This window comes from Hyperolius riggenbachi, chromosome 1, assembly GCF_040937935.1.
Source record: "Hyperolius riggenbachi isolate aHypRig1 chromosome 1, aHypRig1.pri, whole genome shotgun sequence".
Taxonomy (NCBI): domain Eukaryota; kingdom Metazoa; phylum Chordata; class Amphibia; order Anura; family Hyperoliidae; genus Hyperolius; species Hyperolius riggenbachi.
This window is the reverse complement of record NC_090646.1, coordinates 84,385,684-84,399,490: the sequence shown is the minus strand read 5'-3', so window position 1 is coordinate 84,399,490 and position 13,807 is coordinate 84,385,684. Positions and strand designations below refer to the sequence as shown.

At 47.9% G+C, this 13,807-nt stretch overlaps 1 protein-coding gene across 6 annotated transcripts in view; it reads right to left on the bottom strand.

The window, feature by feature from the left end:
- ZFYVE28 (zinc finger FYVE-type containing 28) overlaps positions 1-13,807 on the bottom strand; it is a 264,453-nt gene that overhangs the window by 116,752 nt on the left and 133,894 nt on the right. The window lies entirely within an intron of this gene.

Here is a 13,807-nt window from a genome sequence, read left to right as displayed (position 1 = left end):
CCCACCGCTGTGCCCAATACCAACTTCCTGCCCTCTACCCTTGTATGTGGCGTATGCTACGCCGCGGGTCGGCTAGTCTTTATATAAATCCCTTTAAAAGGGGTGTCTTTCTAAAAAATAAAGGCCACGCTGAGATGGACTTGACCAAAACCTGTGGGTTCTGTCAGATTTCTACTATCTACTGTAAGTGACAGCAACATAGGAAAAAAGTCATTTATGGCTCATTTTAACCACTTTACCCCCCGGCGGTACGAATTTCTCCGCCCCTTTTTTCCCTCCTAAAAAACCAGGGAGGGAGAAATCCGTACCTTCCGCGCTCCCGCCGCTGTCCGCGCTACCGCCGCTCGTGCGCCCGCACCCGCCGCTCGTGCACGCCGCCGCCCGCTTGCCCGGAGATCAATGAACGGGAAAATCCATTCCCGTTCGTTGATCTAAGCCCCCGCAATGATCTGCTGCTTCTTTCAGAAACAGCGCGATCATTGTGAGTCTCCCAGCCTCCTACTGCTTCCTGTAAGCGTCCTTCCGGTCGCTTACAGGTCGCATGTAAACATACTCACTGTGGCCATCTTGTGTCCAAATAGTAAACTACACCCTAATGCATTTTACACATACAAATAAATTGTTTTACATAATAAATTAACTCATTACCTCCCACACTCCCCAATTTATTTTTTTTTGTAATTTTTAAAAAAAATATATATATACAATAAAAAAACAAAACATAAATAGTTACCTTAGGGACTGAACTTTTTAAATATTTATGTCAAGAGGGTATAACACTGTTACTTTATAAACTACGGGCTTGTAATTAGGGATGGACGCAAAACTGAAAAAAATGCCCCTTTATTTCCAAATAAAATATTGGGGCCAAACATTGTGATAGGGACATAATTTAAACGGTTTTATAATCGGGAATAATGGGCAAATACATTTCATGGGTTTTAATTACAGTAGCATGCATTATTTAAAAACTATAATGGCCGAAAACTGAAAATAATAATTTTTCCCCACATTTTTTCCTATTTTCCCCATTAAAACACATTTAGAATAAAATAATTCTTGGCATAATGTCCCACCTAAAGAAAGCCTAATTGGTGGCGGAAAATACAAGATATAGTTTATTTCATTGCGATAAGTAATAATAAAGTTATAGACGAATGAATGGAAGGAGCGCTGAAAGGTGAAAATTGCTCTGGTGGTCAGGGGGTAAAACCCCTCAGTGGTGAAGTGGTTAATGTGGAAGAAACTTAATTTGTATGAGTTTACATGTATTTTACAATTTTTTGTGATAGTGGTCCCTTAACCTTACTGGCGGTAACCCCGAACGTAGTTCGGGGTAAGCTGCGCAGGAGGTTTTCTCAGGCCCTGCTGGGCCGATTTCCAATTTTTTTTTTTTTGCTGCACGCAGCTAGCACTTTGCTAGCTGCGTCAGCACACCGATCGCCGCCGCCCCGCGCTCGATCGCCGCTATCCGTCGCGCCACGCGCCCCCCCCCCCCAGACCCCGTGCGCTGCCTCAGTGCCAGGCAGCTCTGAGGGGTGGATTGGGACTCCCAATGACGTCACGACGTCGCTGATGTCATCCCGCCCCGTCGCCATGGCCGACGGGGGAAGGCCTTACCGCTTCGATCGCCGAAGGCGATCGAAGCGGGCGGGGGGGGGGGAAGGGGGGAGCCCTGGGCTCGCGACATGATTTAAAAAAAACAAAACAAGAAAAGAAAAACTGCTGCGCTGCCTCCTGGCGGAATTCATTAGACCGCCAGGAGGGTTAAAAATGAATAAATATGGCAGCCTCCATAAGTTCCTTTAAAAGTAGTCTCTTAGTGCCCTTTATTATGCCTGGCTACCACCACTGTGCTGGGCTGAATTAATTGCTAGGACATCCAGTCCCAATAGGCACGTAGCACTAATTTCTCAGGTTTAGAAGGTCAGGGAGTCACAGTTCAGTCCGTGTCAAACAGGCGATAAAATTGCAGCAATAAATTGCTTGTCCCAATGATTTTCTGCTGTGAATTATTTTTTATAAGGAATGACAGGGCTGCCATTTGATGCAGGTTCAATTACTAATTATAGAAAGATTTGTCTTACTCAGCATTGAAAACTATGTTTAACAGAAAAATGAAAAAATAGAGGAGAATAATAGATTTGGAAGCAACAGAGCAGTGGTATATTATGCCTCATGTCATTAGCCTGAGGCTGTAGGTCAGTTTCGAGCACAGGTGTCAAACACAAGGCCCGCAGGCCGCATGCAGCCCTCTTTGCCAATTTATATGGCCATCGAGAGCTTCAACTGTGCATTATTGTAAGCAGTAAAGAACGACTGTACGCTGCCTTCCCATCCAGAGGAGCACAGTATTTCTGGTTGAAATATTGTCAGTTTCAGCCTGCAGCAAAACCCATGGGAGCCCCTCCGTGAAATTATCATGGAGCCCCTCCTTGGATCTGAATTCCCCCATGTGGCTGGTAAAACCCACGCACATACACACTTTCTCCTGCACCCTCTCCCCACAGAGTAGCGGAGCAGTTAAATAATTACCTGCTCCAGCACTGCATAGAGTCTCTTCTGTTCTTCCTTACCTCCAGTTCCTGATCATATGACATGCATTCAGAGCCTTGCATTCAGAGTACGCAGAATCGAGCATGAGCCTGTCAGCAGGATTAAGATTAGAGGAGACCAAAAGCAGCACTGGAGCAGGCAAGTATTAAACTGCTGCACCGTGCTACTTTGCAGATAGGGGAGGAGCGGGTATTTAGCCCACACCTACCACAGCTAGACCCCTCTGAGACTGTTAATCTTAACAATTTGGACCGCAACTAACTGTTTTGTATTTTGGCCCCGTACATGATTGAGTTTAGAGTTATGCTAGTCATAAACTGGTCACAAACTGCCCAATATAAGCGAGTGAACAATCACTTCACAATCAAAATTCTACCACAAGGGCTGGGGAGTTAGAGCAATTTTTGAGTACCTGGAGTCTGTGGTTTTATAAACTGAGGAGTCTGTGTCGGGTGATTTTTGTATCCACTCCATAGCCCTGCCAAGGATGTGGCGTCGGAGTCGAGGAGTCGGAGCAACTTTGGGTTGTCAAAGTTTTCATTGTCGGGTGATTTTTGTTGACTCCACAGCCCTGTCCACCACATAGCGCCCCCCCTCCCCCCCTGCTCAGTGACATACTCCCTGCTGCATATGTGCACCGCACCGCACGCCATCGTTTACATAGTGTGTCGCCCATAGACTTGCATTACCCCAAGCCCCGTGCATTAAGTGCGATGCTTGCAGTAATGCGCTATTGCCCTTGCGTTGGCTTGGATACTTCTGGCGCACTGCAACATGTTTGAAAGTCTCCTTTGACTTTCATTGTTCTTGAGGTAAAATAGGTTAATGCAACACAGGTTTACCCTGCAAGTGTAAAAGGGGTCTAAAAGTATATAAACTGACTCAAAAGAGCAGTTTGTGCGGAGCTCCTCTTAATCTCCCATGCAGCCACAGGCTCATGTACTGTGGCATGTGGGCAGCACGGTGGCATAGTAGTTAGCTCTCTCGCCTTGCAGCGCTGGGTCCCTGGTTCGAATCCCAGCCAGGGCACTATCTGCAAAGAGTTTGTACGTTCTCTCCGTGTCTGCGCGGGTTTCCTCCGGGCACTCCGGTTTCCTCCCACATTCCAGAACATACGGATAAGTTAATTGGCTCCCCCTAAAAAATTGGCCCTAGACTACAGTACTTACACTACATAATATAGACATATGGCAATGGTAGGGATTAGATTGTGAGCTCCTTTGAGGGACAGTTAGTGACAAGAGATATATATATATATATATATATATATATATATATATACACACTGTACAGCGCTGCGTAATATGTCGGCGCTATATAAATACTAAATAATAATAATGTACTGAACACATTTCAGTGACATCAAGCATCTGTTCTACTACCCTAAGCATCACATAACCATGACAACAGGGCCGCCCCCTCAGACACCCCACCAATCAGTGACACAATGAGCACATAAGCAGCACGTGGTCTCACAGCATCAACAAATAGTACGTACTGTACAAGCAGCGGCTGTCAACAAACATAACAACGCAGATCTGTATCATCCATCACATAACGCTACTGTGTAACCCAAGGAGGGGAGAGCAGTGATGAATGAGGCTTGTTATAGGTCAGCAGGACATCAGAAGCACCCAGAGGCGGCAGAGAGCACAGCCTAATGCACTAACACTGCAGGACAGGTGAAAGGGGGCCAAACACCGCATCTCTAGCTACACGCCTGATACAAGGCACTTAAATGGAACCTAAAGAGAGAGGGATATAGAGGCTGTCATATTTATTTAATATTTAAACGATGCATATTGCCTGGCTGTCGTGCTGATCCTCTGTCTTTAATACTTTTAGCCATAGACCCTGAACAAGCATGTGGATCGGGTGCTATGACTGAAGTCTGACTGGATTAGCTGCGTGCTTGTTTCAAGTGTGGGATTCAGACACTATTGCAGCCAAAGAGATCAGCAGGACTGCCAGGCAACTGGTATTGCTTAAAGAAAACCTGAACTGAAAATTAAAAGTCAAAATAAGCATACACATACTTACCTCCCATGTAGTCTACCCCTCAGTGTCTTTCTCCTGTCCCGCGTCCTGTTTGTTCACTGTGATCAAGAGAATTTTCCGTCCTCCATTTTGAAAATAGCCATTACCCATAACAGCTTTCTGGTCAGCACACAGTTAAACTGTAACATTGCCCACTTGAGCCATAGGGAAGCATAGACATTACCTGGTGCATCAGTTTTCCTCTCAGCTATCACTGACAGCAACTGATATTTTACTGACAGCAACTGATATATTTCAGATCTGACAAAATATTGTCAGAATTGGAGGGGATTATTGTCAGAAGAAAATGGTGAGCTTCTGAGAGGAACTGATGGCAAGGTAACTATGTAATGTTCATTTGAAGTTACCTCATGTGTTTATTCTAAATATTTTTACTCAGTACAGGTTCTCTTTAAAGAAAATATATGTGACTAAAAAAAATTCCCCTGGGGGTACTCACCTCGGGAGGGGGAAACCTCCAGATCTTATTGAAGCTTCCCCCGTCCTCTTGTGTCCCACAGCGGCAGCGATGCAGCGATAAAACTCCCTGAACGGTGGGGATGTAAATATTCAGTACCCGCAGTATCCGCACTCCGCTCGGAGATAGGCGGAAATAGCCGATCTCGGTTGGTCCGCTCTTCTGCGCAGGCGCAAGTCTCCTGCGCCTGTGTAGCAGAGCAGACCCGACAGAGATAGTCCATTTCCACCTATTTCTGAGCAGAGAGCCGCAACAGCGCCCCCCCTGGAGCCAGGGGAGGTAAATATTGCACAGCCTGACAAATTGTCGGCTGTGCGTTCCGTGGGCTGTAGCGAGACCACCGTGGGTCAGAGGAGCCTTAATAGGATCCAGGGGCTTCCCCCTACCGAGGAAGTGAGAGGTATATGGAGGCTGCCATATTTATTTCCTTTTAAGCAATACCAGTTGCCTGGCTGTCCTGCTGATCCTCTGCCTCTAATACTGTATATTCCTGCGTATAAGACTACTTTTTAACCCTTGAAAATCTTCTGAAAAGTTGGGGGTCGTCTTATACACCGGGTGTCATTGATGCCGGGTGATACCTCCTATCCTGTTACCGCCTCTCAGAACTCTCTGCTGAGGACTGCAGTGAAGCGGAGCAGGCGTGAGATCTGAGAGGCAGAGAAGGAGGTAAATAGGATACGAGGGTGGGCCAGACAGGTGAAAGAGGCATGTTTTATGGGCACAGCACGATCTATTCTAGCATACTGTTCTGATAAAACAGGTAGACAAGGAGAGCTGACCAATCCACTTAGGGAGAGTTGACCAATCCAACCAGTCAATTGACTATATACAGTTATATACTGGGTACCACAGACAGTACAACACCAGTATCTGTTCATACATAGCACCAGTATACGATTTTTTTTTAAATTGTTATTTGGTGTGTGTTGGAAGAAGAGTAGTCTTATATGGCAAGTATATCCTAAACTCTATATTTTAACTGGAAAAGTTGGGGGGTCGTCTTATACGCCGGAATATAGACCCTGAACAAGCATACAGCAGATCAGGAGTTTCTGGCATTGTCAGATCTGACAACATTAAGCTGCGTGCTTGTTTCTGGTGTGATTCAGACACTGCTGCAGCTAAAAAGATCAGCAGGGCAGCCAGGCAACTGGTATTGTTTAAAAGGAAAAAATTAGCCAGCTTCCATGTACCACTCGCTTTATTTGTCTTTTAAAGGGAGTCTGAAGCCATAACAAAACACATACTCACCTAAGGAGTGGGAAGGCTCTGGGTAGTCCTATAGAGCCCTCAAGTTCCTCTCACGGTCCCCGTTCCAGCGCTGGCTCCCCCTCTAGCACCCTCTGACCGTTGGGTCGGAAACTGCTCTCTGCCGCTGCGGGGGGCTTTGGCAGTCTTCAGGAGCACTTGGGCTCCCGAAGACTGCTGAAACCTTCTGCAGCGGGGGGGGATTTGAACAGGGAATCCAGCGCTGGAATGCAGGCTCCATAGGAGTAACAGGACGGCTCTATAGAAGTCATGGCTAACCTTGGCACTCCAGCTAAGGTGGAACTACAAGTCCCATGAGGCATTGCAATACTCTGTCAGCTCTAAGCATAACTCGGGGAGGTAGAGGCATGATGGGATTTGGAGTTTTGCACAGCTGGAGTGCCAAGGTTAGCCATCACTGCTCAATAGGATCCAGGCCCTTCTCTCTCCTAGGTGAGATCTGCTCTGATTTACAATAGTTTTTTTGATCGATTTTGTACAGAAGTGAATCAGAACCGGACCGGAAATTGCATGGTGTGTACCAGGCTCAATGCTGCAGTTAGATACATTTAAAATAGATTTCATGCTAAAGTCTATTAATCTAAATAAAGTCTATAAATCTATGCTTAGTGTGTGGCAGCAACAGATCCCTCTAATGCTGGGAATACACGATTAGATTTTTCAGTCAATTTAATGTCTGATATTATTTCTGATCGTTTTTCCAATCTTTTTTCTGATCGATTTTCTTATCTTTTCTTATCGATTTCCATTCTTTTCTATGAGAAATTGATCAGAAAATCAATCGAACATGTCGGAAATTATCTATCGAACCATCTATCTGCTGAGAAAACTTATTGTGTGTTCCCAGCATAAGATCTGATTTGATCTGATAATGGATCCATCTGATAGTCAAATCTGGCTCGCTATCGCACACTATCTGCACCTCCGTGCGTTGCGCTGCTGATGCCATTCACTACAGTGAACGTGTCAGTGATGCACTTTGCCGAAAAATGCATGCAGCGCATGTAGTCTGAACATCTATGCACTTCTGCTGCTCTTACTGATGGCCCACATACAGTGGAGGAAATAATTATTTGACCCCTCACTGATTTTGTAAGTTTGTCCAATGACAAAGAAATGAAAAGTCTCAGAACAGTATCATTTCAATGGTAGGTTTATTTTAACAGTGGCAGATAGCACATCAAAAGGAAAATCGAAAAAATAACCTTAAATAAAAGATAGCAACTGATTTGCATTTCATTGAGTGAAATAAGTTTTTGAACCCTCTAACAATAAAAGACTTAATACTTAGTGGAAAAACCCTTGTTTGCAAACACAGAGGTCAAACGTTTCTTGTAATTGATGACCAAGTTTGCACTCATTTTAGGAGGAATGTTGGTCCACTCCTCTTTGCAGATCATCTCTAAATCCCTAAGGTTTCAAGGCTGTCTCTGTGCAACTCTGAGCTTGAGCTCCCTCCATAGGTTTTCTATTGGATTAAGGTCCGGAGACTGACTAGGCCACTCCATGACCTTAATGTGCTTCTTCTTGAGCCACTCCTTTGTTGCCTTTGCTGTATGTTTTGGGTCATTGTCGTGCTGGAACACCCATCCACGACCCATTTTCAGTTTCCTGGAAGAGGGAAGGAGGTTGTCGTTCAAGATTTCACGATACATGGCTCCGTCCATTTTCCCGTTAATGCGATTAAGTTGTCCAGTGCCCTTAGCAGAAAAACACCCCCAAAGCAAAATGTTTCCACCCCCATGCTTGACGCTGGGGACGGTGTTTTGGGGGTCATAGGCAGCATTTTTCTTCCTCCAAACACAGCGAGTTGAGTTAATGCCAAAGAGCTCTATTTTGGTCTCATCAGACCACAGCACCTTCTCCCAGTCACTCACAGAATCATTCAGGTGTTCATTGGCAAACTTTAGACGGGCCTGCACATGTGCCTTCTTGAGCAGGGGGACCTTGCGAGCCCTGCAGGATTTTAATCCATTGCGGTGTAATGTGTTTCCAATGGTTTTCTTGGTGACTGCGGTCCCTGCTAATTTGAGGTCATTCACTAATTCCTCCCGTGTAGTTCTAGGATGCTTTTTCACCTTTCTCAGAACCATTGACACCCCACGAGGTGGGATCTTGCGTGGAGGCCCAGAGCGAGGTCGATTGATGGTCATTTTGTGCTCCTTCCATTTTCGAACAATCGCACCAACAGTTGTCACCAGGGGCGCCTTTAGGCATAGGCAGTACAGGCCATCGCCTGGAGTGCCATTGGTCCTGGGGGGCGCCATGTTGCTGGCTTAAGCCCCACCCCAAAATTAAGCCCCGCCTCCAGACTAAGCCCCACCCCCATGGGTGTTCTAATACTTGCTTCTGCTGCATCTACTTAGCGTAAGTTGCAGGCAGCTGCCACCTCTGTGCCTTGTGCATCCTTCCTTCCCCTTTTGTGCCTCTTTCTGTCTCCTTGTCCCTCTTTCAGTCCCTTGTGGCACCTCTGCCTCCTTATGTGCCCTATTGTGCCTCCTTCTGTCTCCTTGTGCCTCCTTCAGTCCCTTGTGCCATGCCTGACCCCCTGCTTGTCCTTCTGTCCCTTTTGTGCCTCCTTCAGTCCCTTGTGGCACCTCTGCCTACTTCTGTGCCCCTTTGTGACTACTTCTATCCCCCTGTGCCTTCTTATGTCCCCTTTGCCTTTTTTTGTCCCTTTGTGCTACCTCTGCCCCACTGTTCCTCCTTCAGTCCCACTCTGCCTCCTTCTGTCCTCCTGTGCCTCGTTCTGTCTCCTTTTGTGCCTCTTTCTGTTTTCATGTGCCTTCCTCTGTCCCCTGCACCTTCCTCTGTCCCCTTGCACTTCCTTCTATGCCTCTTTGTGCCTACAACTGTCCCTGTGTGCCTCCTTTAGTCCCCTTCTGCCTCCTTCTGATCCTCTTGTAGAGGGTGCAAGGCAGACCAAACGATCACAAGTGCTGTGCGGGAGGGGACCGTGAGGTGGTGAACAGGCTTGCGGCGTCTAATAGAAGCCACACCAGTTCACTGCAGCCTTACATTACATGTATTTTCTGGTGAAACACTGCCACATTACGATTACTTTCTGTGGAAAAATTGCAGCATTACGATTATTTCCTGGTGCAACGCTGCCGCATTACGATTATTTTCATTGGGGGCACCATGGGGGTGGGGGCGCCACAGATTTTCTCGTCTGGAGTGACAAAATCGCTAAAGGCACCTCTGGTTGTCACCTTCTCTCCCAGCTTCTTGCTAATGGTTTTGTAGCCCATTCCAGCCTTGTGCAGGTCTACAATTTTGTCTCTGACATCCTTGGACAGCTCTTTGGTCTTTCCCATGTTGGAGAGTTTGGAGTCTGCTTGATTGATTGATTCTGTGGACAGGTGTCTTTTATACAGGTGACTAGTTAAGACAGGTGTCCTTAATGAGGGTGACTAATTGAGTAGAAGTGTCTAATCACTCTGTGGGAGCCAGAACTCTTAATGATTGGTAGGGGTTCAAAAACTTATTTCACTCAATGAAATGCAAATCAGTTGCTATCTTTTATTTAAGGTTATTTTTTCGATTTTCCTTTTGATGTGCTATCTGCCACTGTTAAAATAAACCTACCATTGAAATGATACTGTTCTGAGACTTTTCATTTCTTTGTCATTGGACAAACTTACAAAATCAGTGAGGGGTCAAATAATTATTTCCTCCACTGTATGAATTGCTGAAATGCACACAGAAGCAAGTATATTGTAAACAAGGCCTTAGGCTGGGATCACACATAAAAGGCATCCAGTCCTGTCCTGTCAGCTTTTGACGATTGGCATCAGTTTTGTGTATGCCTATATGCCGCCGGGAGATTTGGGCGAGGGTAACGGCGAAAAAAACACACTGCGCCCAAATCTCCAGCGCCGTTTTACAGCGCTCCTATTTTTGTATGGCTTTTCTCTGGCTTGGTTCACACATACAAGCTGTACATTTCCAGTCCAGAGAGTGTTTTCACACATAAAAATGTGTACAGTTCCAATTCTGGTAAAACTGACAGAAAACTTCTGCAAAACTGACAGGACAGGAGATGTGCACCTTTCATCAGTGAACTAAGGGTTACTGTCTTTATGAAAGGGGTACCTTGTTCCCTCAGAACATTGCATTACTATGGTGGAATAAAGAGTTTTGTAACTTGATAATTCATGTTGTTTGCGGACCTAAAAGGACTTCCAATGCGAATAACAAAATCTATTTTTTACTCACCTGGGGTTTCTTCTAGCCCCTCGCCGCAGCACCAGTGGTGGTGTCTGGCCACCCGCAATGATGGCGACCCGCCGGCAGGGTCGGCTCTTCTGCGTGTACCCGCGCGCGTCCACATCATCTGGTGCAGGCACCGAAGAGCTGGCCCCCTGCTGGCTAGTCACCATCATTGCAGGTGGAGAGCGGGGACACAGAGAACCACCGGAGCTGCAGAGAGGGTCTAGAAGACGCCCCAGGTGAGTTTAAGGCCGTGGTCCTCAAGAGGTTAAACAATGCAGGTTGCCTGGCTGTCCTACTGGCCCTCTGCCTCTAATACATTTAGCCATAGACCCTGAACAAGCATATAGACCTGATGCTCCTGACTGAAGTCTGACTGCATTAGCCGCATGCTTGTTTCAGGTGTGTGATCCAGTCACTACTGATGCATGAAAGATCAGCAGGGCTGCCAGGCAATTCCACATCTCCATCACATCAGGTGTTCATCAATGCAGATTACACGTGTCAGAGAGCAGCACTGATCATGGCTGACAGAGCCGTTGGCAGACTATCATACAGACGTACGCTACAGTCACACCACAATACACACAGCACTACATGAATAAACGCCTCATATCAATATTCTGCTTCTCCACCAACGCCACAGAATGACTCAGCAGCTGAAACAAAACTGCTTATGGCTGCTGAATATCCAGCATATGTGAAGCGTAAACCATTCCCTGTCTCTGCACCGTGATACGATGTGCAAATAGTAAATACTAATAACTGCTCTGCGCCAAACACCAGGAACACAAGCTATTTTTATAGCTGTCAGCTTCTACATCATCAATAAAACTATAATTACTTCAGGGAAATCTCAGGAGGCTGGTGACACAGAAGTGCAGCATCAGTGTGTGTCTATATAATGCAGCACCAGGGAGACGCATGGAAACCGACCTGACAGAAATACTCTAATAACTGCCTGAGAGAACACAGTCTGCATCTCCCTGTATTGCTGGTATAGCTCATCCTATATATCTGCACTGTGATACTGGCTGCAGGTATATATAGCTGCACTGTAATACCCGCTGCAGGCATAGATCTCATACTATACATCTGTACTGTAATCCACTAATACTAACCTCCCCCATCCTAACACTAACCTGCCCATCTCCAGTCCTAACACTAATCTGCCTCTCTCCATTCCTAACACTAGCCTCTCTTCTCTTCATGCCTAGAACTAACCTCCCCTCCTCTACTCCCAACACTAACCTCCCCTCCCAACACTAACCTCCCCTCCTCTACTCCCAACACTAACCTCCCCTCCTCCACTCCCAACACTAACCTCCCCTCCTCCACTCCCAACACTAACCTCCCCTCCTCCACTCCCAACACTAATCTCCCCTCCTCCACTCCCAACACTAACCTCCCCTTCTCCACTCCCAACACTAACCTCCCCTCCCAACGCTAACCTTCCCTCCCAACGCTAACCTCCCCTCCCAACGCTAACCTCCCCTCCCAATGCTAACCTCCCCTCCCAACGCTAACCTCCCCTCCCAACGCTAACCTCCCCTCCCAACGCTAACCTCCCCTCCCAACGCTAACCTCCCCTCCCAACGCTAACCTCCCCTCCCAACACTAACCTCCCCTCCCAACACTAACCTCCCCTCCTCCACTCCCAACACTAACCTCCCCTCCTCCACTCCCAACACTAACCTCTCCTTCTCCACTCCCAACACTAACCTCCCCTCCCAACACTAACCTTCCCTCCCAACGCTAACCTCCCCTCCCAACGCTAACCTCCCCTCCCAACGCTAACCTCCCCTCCCAACGCTAACCTCCCCTCCCAACGCTAACCTCCCCTCCTCCACTCCCAACACTAACCTCCCCTCCTCCACCCCCAACACTAACCTCTCCTTCTCCACTCCCAACACTAACCTCCCCTCCCAACACTAACCTTCCCTCCCAACGCTAACCTCCCTTCCCAACGCTAAGCTCCCCTCCCAACACTAACCTCCCCTCCCAACACTAACCTCCCCTCCCAACGCTAACCTCCCCTCCCAACGCTAACCTCCCCTCCCAACACTAACCTCCCCTCCCAACACTAACCTCCCCTCCTCCACTCCCAACACTAACCTCCCCTCCTCCACTCCCAACACTAACCTCCCCTCCTCCACTCCCAACACTAACCTCCCCTCCTCCACTCCCAACACTAACCTCTCCTTCTCCACTCCCAACACTAACCTCCCCTCCCAACACTAACCTTCCCTCCCAACGCTAACCTCCCCTCCCAACGCTAACCTCCCCTCCCAACACTAACCTTCCCTCCCAACACTAACCTCCCCTCCCAACACTAACCTCCCCTCCCAACACTAACCTCCCCTCCCAACACTAACCTCCCCTCCCAACACTAACCTCCCCTCCTCCACTCCCAACACTAACCTCCCCTCCTAACACTAACCTCCCCTCCTCCACTCCCAACACTAACCTCCCCTCCTAACACTAACCTCCCCTCCTCCACTCCCAACACTAACCTCCCCTCCCAACACTAACCTTCCCACCTCCATTCCCAATACTAACCTCCCCACCTCCATTCCCAACACTAACCTCCCCACCTCCACTCCCAACGCTAACCTTCCCACCTCCACTCCCAACGCTAACCTCCCCTCCTCCACTCCCAACACTAACCTCCCTTCCTTCACTCCTAACACTAACCTGCCCTCCTCCACGCCTTACACTAACCTGCCCTCCCCCACGCCTTACACTAACCTGCCCTCCCCCACGCCTTACACTAACCTGCCCTCCCCCACGCCTTACACTAACCTGCCCTCCCCCACGCCTTACACTAACCTGCCCTCCCCCACGCCTTACACTAACCTGCCCTCCCCCACGCCTTACACTAACCTGCCCTCCCCCACGCCTTACACTAACCTGCTCTCCTCCACGCCTTACACTAACCTGCTCTCCTCCACGCCTTACACTAACCTGCCCTCCTTTACGCCTTACACTAACCTGCCTTCCTCCATGCCTTACACTAACCTCCCCGCCTTACACTAACCTGGCCTCCTCCATGCCTTACACTAACCTGCCCTCCTCCACGCCTTACACTAACCTGCCCTCCTCCACGCCTTACACTAACCTGCCCTCCTCCACGCCTTACACTAACCTGCCCTCCTCCACGCCTTACACTAACCTGCCCTCCTCCACGCCTTACACTAACCTGCCCTCCTCCACGCCTTACACTAACCTGCCCTCCTCCACGCCTTACACTAA